This window comes from Lolium perenne, chromosome 4 (assembly GCF_019359855.2).
Source record: "Lolium perenne isolate Kyuss_39 chromosome 4, Kyuss_2.0, whole genome shotgun sequence".
NCBI lineage: Eukaryota > Viridiplantae > Streptophyta > Magnoliopsida > Poales > Poaceae > Lolium > Lolium perenne.
Window position 1 is genome coordinate 118762026 of NC_067247.2, and position 7835 is coordinate 118769860.

The window sequence follows — 7835 nt, forward strand, 5'->3', positions numbered from 1 at the left end:
GTCATCTCCATCGTCGGGTTCCGGACCACGGGCACTCTCATAGATCAATTTCTGCACCGCTTCTTCCCCCTCCTCATCTCGGACGAAGGTGCCGTCCTCCATACCTCAATGTCACTGCAAAATTAAGAAAGCAATTGTATTTCATTCCTCATGTAATGATCATATAACAGATTGCTAGATGAATAACAAATTGAAATGAAGAAAGCAAAAAACCCTAACGGACCAGAAACCCTCTCACTTTGCAAGTTTTATTTTGGATAATTCAGAGATGATGCCAATGATGCATGAGAATGCAAGATTTGAAATCCTCTCACTTTTCTGGTGAGAATAGACATAAAGTCTGCTGGCAAATGGACATGCCTCGGTTCACCGTAAATTAAGTATCAGGTGATACTGATAATTACTCCGGTTCATATTATTTGGCTAATATGAATGTATTTAGAACTAAAATATGTATAGATATATTTAGAACTTAAATATGTATACTATATATGTTTACTGTCACTTTCTTTTTGATAGCCATGCTTCACCGATACACAATCCAAGTGCAATAGATGCAGAGCGGGGAAAATAATGAAATCCATCCAAAGATTTTTTTTTTGGACACAATCTCTGTTTGCTTTGGCAATTTGAAAACTCTGTACAAGCGAAAGAGCCTGCCCTTGTCCTTGTTGGAAGGGCGCACACACGTCTACACCGTCGGATCAGCAACACGGACGGTCCAGTTCAGAAGCAGAATCGGCCGAAGCACCGAGCGCAAAATTCAGTCTACCGCTACAGCGCGTTTCGCCTGATCAGTACTACTGTAGGAGTTATGCACAAATGCTACAGCGACGCCGCGAGCTCGTCGCACCGCGCCGGCGCGAAGGACAGCATGTGCACGGGCACTTCCGGTAGCCGCCGCCGCCGCCATAACAGTGATGCCGTCTCGGGCATTGAGAAGCAGAGGTCAAGCGCCGAGCCCGACCTGCGCGATGAACTCCGCCTTCACCGCCTCGTACACGTCCTCCGGCAGCGTCGTGATCGACGCGCCGGAGTCGATGATCGTCGACCGGAGCCGCCGCTCCGGCACCGACAGCCGCATCGAGCCCACGCTGATGCCCTTCATCAGAACGCGGTACGAGGCAAGTGGGTGAACACGCGCGGCGGGCAACGGCAAGCAGGTGCATTCCGTCGAGCACCTTGTGTGCAGCCTCGACAGGTGGTGTGCGGCGGCATGGCGCGGATGGCGATGGCCTCCAGCAGGGGAACGGCAGCGTGGAGCGCAGCGGCGGCGGCCACGGTCTCGCTCGGTGGCGGCGCATCGGCGGCGGGCAACGGCGCCGGAGAAGGGGAGGGAGGCGACGGGGGCGGCGCACACATACCTGCAGAGGCGCGCATGGAGAGGAGCGGGCGGCGGACGACGACGAGGCTGCGACGGCGACGGTGAGGCTGCGACGGTGACGGCGAGGAGCGCGCGGGGTCTCCGTGCGTGGACGACGGCGACGGCGAGGAGCGGCGCGGGGTCTCTGTGCGTGAGGAGCGTGGCGCGCAGAGGATTTGGGGCAATTTGGCCCGCGCCGCTAAGTCAAAACCTTGAGGAAGACCCTTTGGTACCGGTTGGTACCACCAACCGGTACGAAAGGCCTTTCGTACCGGTTGGTGGTACCAACCGGTGCCAAAGGTTTTTTTGTTTTTTCTTTTTCTTTTTCTGTTTTCTTTTCTTTTGCTGTTTCTTTGCTGTTTCTTTTCTTTTTCTTTTCTGTTTCTTTTCTTTTCTTTTTCTGTTTCTTTTTCTGTTTCTTTGCTGTTTCTTTTCTTTTCTTTTCTGTTTCTTTTTTTTATTTCCTTTTTATTTTCTTTTCTATTTCTTTTCTATTTATTTTTTCTGTTGCTTTTCTATTTATTTTCTTTTCTGTTTCTTTTCTATTTATTTTTTCTATTGCTTTTCTATTTATTTTCTTTTCTATTTATTGTTTCTATTTCTTTCTTTACTCCCGCCACGACGCCGTTCGCGCGGGAAAGTTTCCCGCCTCGACGTCGTGCGGGAAACTTTCCGGCCACGACGCCGCGCGTGGGAGAAAAAAGGCGAGAAAGAAAGGGCGGGAATAAAATTTTATTACGATTGAACTCGAATTAAAAGTACATAGCTCAACTGAAAATTAAGATACATGGCCACATTTGACTGTTGGAGTCATTCAGTCATACTCGTGCCTAGCCCTATAATACTCGCCACTGTAGTCGTCGTAGTCGCCGTCATCATCGTCGCTGGCATCGGGGTCGCGGTAGTCGAACCTCGGCGGGAGAGCACGCGTGGGCTGGGACTGAGGGTAGCGCAGGCGGGGGCCACGGTAGGCCATGACGCCCTGGAGAGTCCGGTCGCGCCACCACAGCCGACGCCCGGCCTCGTTGAAGTTCGAAGGAGGCGGGCCGCCCTCCTCGTGCCTGGCAAGCGCCCTCTCACGCCGATTGATGAATAAGCTTTCCCAAGTCGGGCTGTAGTCGGGATGCCACTGGGGATTCCTCCGCTGCTCTGGCGTGAGCTCGAAGTAGTAGTGGTTCGTGATGGCCATCTCGCGCACCACACCTAGAGGGACTGGAGGGACCGGTACGCCTCCGACGCTTAGCAACCAGCCGGTCGGGACGCGGTAGCCCGGCGGGCAGGGGTAGTTCGAGGCGCAAAGCGCCTCCACCTCCCGGGGGGTTAGAGATACGATGGAAGCCATGGGAGAGAATGATGAGGTTTGCAGATATGAGTCTAGATGTGATATGTAAATGGAGGCCAAGCCTACATATATATAGTGAAAAAATGGCGGGAAGACAGAGGCGGGAACCGGTGGAAAGCGCGGGAAGAAAATAGGCGGGAAACCTTTAGTACCGGCTGGTGGGTGCAACCGGTACTAAAGGTGGTTTTTCTGTCATGTAACAAAACTGTCGGTGGGATAAGGACGCGTGGGTAACATTTAGTACCGGCTGGTGGGTGCAACCGGTACTAAAGGTGGTTTTTCTGTCATGTAACAAAACTGTCGGTGGGACAAGGACGCGTGGGTAACATTTAGTACCGGCTGGTGGGTGCAACCGGTACTAAAGGTGGTTTTTCTGTCATGTAACAAAACTGTCGGTGGGATAAGGACGCGTGGGTAACATTTAGTACCGGCTGGTGGGTGCAACCGGTACTAAAGCTGGTTTTTCTGTCATGTAACAAAACTGTCGGTGGGATAAGGACGCGTGGGTAACTTTAGTACCGGCTGGTGGGTGCAACCGGTACTAAAGCTGTCGGCAGGATAAGGACGCCCTGCTCGATGAGATAAAGCATGTAGCGCACGACGCCCTATCGGAGGAAGAAGACAATGTAGAAGCGGCGCTGTGCCTATAAAAGGAGCATCGATACGCCATGGCAAGCAGCTCAACAAGCCAGCATGGATGGAGAGTTTCATCACCATGGATGGACGAAAGGGTTGGGAAATCTCCTGTGGCGGAATTTCTCGAAGATGCCCTTGGTGCACACGCCCTATGGCATCTTTGGAAGTTCCGCCTCGGAAAAATTTCCCTGCAAGCCCGTGAAAGACTCCATCTCCTCTAACAATGTTGGGGAAAGGGTTGGAAAATCTCCCGTGGCGGAACTTGTCGAAGATGCCCTTGGTGCACACGCCCTATGGCATCTTCGGAAGTTCCGCCTCGGAAAAATTTCCCTACAAGCCCGTGAAAGACTCCATCTCCTCTAACAATGTTGGGGAAAGGGTTGGGAAATCTCCCGTGGCGGAACTTCTCGAAGATGCCCTTGGTGCACACGCCCTATGGCATCTTCGGAAGTTCCGCCTCGGAAAAATTTCCCTGCAAGCCCGTGAAAGACTCCATCTCCTCTAACAATGTTGGGGAAAGGGTTGGGAAATCTCCCGTGGCGGAACTTCTTGAATATGCCCTTGGTGCTCATGCCCTATATATGGCATATTCGGAAGTTCCGCCTCGGAAAAATTTCCCTGCAAGCCCGTGAAAGCTACTTAACTAGTAAAACAAGCCAACCATCTCCATTGTTAATATCTTACATATAGTAACATCATTACACAAAAGTGATTTCCATATTGAGATACACAAGTTATGATCCCTATATGTAGCTAGCTAGTCTTCTGAGTTTTCTTCATCTTTTTCCCTTTCTTCTTACTGCGACACAACCATGGACAATCTTCATTGTTTAAGATGATGCTTGGGTCAATTTTTACCTTGAAGGGTGGAATATCGTCAAACTTATTATAATCTTCTGACATGTCTGTCTTGTCCTCTACTCCCACGATGTTTCTTTTTCCTGAAAGAACTATGTGCCGCTTTGGCTCATCGTATGATGTGTCCTCTTGCCTTTCTTTTCTTTTTTTCGGTTTGCTAGACACATCCTTCACATAAAAAACCTGAGCCACTTCACTGGCTAGGACGAATGGTTCGGTGTCGTACCCTAGATTCTTGAAATCCACTGTAGTCATTCCGTACTGTGGGTCTACCTGTACCCCGTCTTTCAGGTTGAACCATTTGCACCGGAACAAAGGGACCTTGAAATTAGGTCCATAGTCAAGTTCCCATATCTCCTCTATGTACCCATAATATGTGACCTTGTTCCCATTGCCATCTTCTGCATCAAAGCGGACACCACTGTTTTGGTTGGTGCTCTTTTTGTCTTGGGCGAAAGTGTAAAATGTGTTCCCATTAATCTCGTACCCTTGAAAAGTCGATATAGTAGAAGATGGTTGCTTGGCCAACAAGTACAGCTGCTCGTCATCGGTGACATTCATGAGACGTGTTTGCAACCAACCGCCGAAAGTCTTCATGTGTTCTCCATCAATCCAATCTTCACGTTGCTCCGGGTATTTAGAGCGTAAGATATCCTTGTGTTCCTCTTTGTACGGAGCCACCAAGATAGAATTATGTAGAACTGTGTAGTGTGCTTGAGTGAAAGAATGTCCGTCCATACACGTTGCTGATTTCTTTCCTAGCGTGCCTTTTCCACGCAGTCTCCCCTCATAGCGCGATTCAGGAACACCGATCGGCTTAAGGTCAGGAATAAAGTCAACACAAAACTCAATGACCTCCTCTGTTCCATAGCCCTTGGAGATGCTTCCTTCTGGCCTAGCACGGTTACGAATGTACTTCTTTAAGACTCCCATGAATCTCTCAAAGGGGAACATGTTGTGTAGAAATACAGGACCGAGAACGCCAATCTCTTCGACCAGGTGAACTAGGAGATGTGTCATAATATTGAAGAAGGATGGTGGGAACACCAACTCGAAGCTGACTAGACATTGGACCACATCCTTCTGTAAATTTTGTAGAGTAAGTGGATTGATCACCTTCTGAGAAATTGCATTGAGGAACGCACATAGCTTCACAATGGGTACTCGAACATTTTCCGGCAGAAGCCCCCTCAATGCAACCGGAAGTAATTGTGTCATAATCACGTGGCAGTCATGAGACTTTAGGTTTTGAAACTTTTTCTCCGACATGTTTATTATTCCCTTTATATTCGACGAGAAGCCAGACGGGACCTTGATGCTACTCAGGACTTCAAAAAAGATCTCCTTCTCCTCTTTGGTAAGAGCGTAGCTGGCAGGACCTTGATACTTCTCTGGATTCAGGTTGTTTCCTTCGTGGATACTTTGCTAGTCCTGCCGTGCATCCGGTGTATCTTTTGTCTTCCCACACACGCCCAAGAAGTTTAGCAGGTTCACGCAAAGATTTTTCGTCACGTGCATCACGTCGATTGCAGAGTGAACCTCTAAGAATTTCCAGTAGGGTAGCTCCCAAAATATCGACTTCTTCTTCCACATGGGTACGTGTCCGTCAACATCATGCGGAACAGATTGTCCGCCGGGACCCTTTCCAAAGATCACTTTTAAATCCTTGACCATATCATATATAACTTTCCCAGTAGGGCGGGTAGGCTTCGTTCGGTTATCTGCCTCACCTCCGAAATGCTTTCCTCTCTTTCTTACGTGATGTTGTTTTGGAAGAAATCGACGATGCCCCAGGTACACATTCTTGTTTCCCAAATAATTACTGTCAGTCTCACCTAAACAGTGTGTGCATGCATTGTATCCCTTGTTTGACTGCCCTGAAATGTTACCAAGAGCAGGCCAATCATTGATGGTTACAAATAACAACGCTCGTAGTTTAAATTCCTTTTGTTCGTGCTCATCCCACACAGGTACACCTTCGTCATGCCACAACTCTAAAAGTTCTTCAACCAATGGCCTCAGGTACACATCAATGTCGTTGCCGGGTTGCTTCGGGCCCTGGATGAGCACTGGCATCATAATGAACTTCCGCTTCATGCACAACCAAGGAGGAAGGTTATAGATACATAGAGTCACTGGCCAGGTGCTATGACTGGAGCTCTGCTCCCCGAAAGGATTAAAGCCATATGTACTTAGACCAAATCTTAAGTTCCTTGTGTCATCTGAAAATGACTTGAACTCTCTGTCGATTTTTCTCCACTGCGACCCGTCAGCGGGGTGTCTCAGCATCACATCTTTCTTACGGTCCTCTTTGTGCCATCACAACAACTTGACATGCTCTTTGTTCTGGAACAAACGTTTCAACCGTGGTATTATAGGAGCATACCACATCACCTTCGCAGGAACCCTCTTCCTGGGGGTGGACTCGCCCTCAACATCGCCAGGGTCATCTCGCCTGATCTTATACCTCAATGCACTACATACCGGGCATGCATTCAAATTCTCGTACTCCCCGCGGTAGAGGATGCAGTCATTGATGCATGCATGTATCTTCTGCACCTCTAATCCTAGAGGGCAGACAACCTTCTTTGCTTCGTACGTGCTAGAGGGCAACACGTTCTCCCCTGGAAGCATCTTCTTTATTATTTTCAGCAACTTTTCAAATCCCTTGTCAGAAGTACCATTCTCTGCCTTCCACTGCAGCAATTCCAGCGTGGTACCCAGCTTTTTCTGACCATTTTCGCAATTTGGGTATAACAGTTTGTTGTGATCCTCTAACATTTTCTCCAACTTCAACCTCTCCTTTTCATTTCCGCAGTTCATCTTCGCATCAAGAATGGCCCGACCCAAATCGTCATCCGGGTCATCAAAAATCGGCTCATCGAAAATGTGCTCTTCTTCAGCTTCGTCTTCCCCCATTCTACTACCACCGTCTTCAGTGAATAAGGGATAGTTGTCACTATCCTCTTCTTCTTCGTTGTCTTCCAATATAACCCCTTTTTCTCCGTGCTTGGTCCAACAATTATAGCTGGGCATGAAACCGTTCTCCAGCAGGTGGACGTGAAGGGTCTTCGAGGTAGAGTAATCCTTCATATTCTTACAGGAACTACATGGACAATACATGAAACCATTCGACCGCCTGTTTGCCTCAGCCACGTTGAGAAAATAATGCATGCCATTAATGAACTCGGGATGGCACCGGTCACCGTACATCCATTGTCGACTCATCTGCATTTTATATGTATATCAAAAATCATTAAATACACAACATCATGGATATATGAGTGACCAACTTAATTAATATTCAAGTTCATCACATAAAACTAATTGTTTTTTTATAAAAAAAGAAGAGGGGCTCACCGAGGTGGTACCGTGCCGGCTAGGGGACGAAGCTGGCGATCGACAGCGGTAAGGACGGGGATGATACTAATTAAAACCTACAAAACATACCATAATTTCAGCTCAAATTGCATATAAAAAAATAAAATCACTAACTTAGGCATTTCATCGAACACCTTGCTTGCACTACAAAAATAGTACGAGTTAAAACTACCAAAGAACTGAGCTAAATTAGAAACGCCGGAAGGAAGGATGATATTGCTAACCCTGGATAGATGTATGCCGTTAATCTTGTTA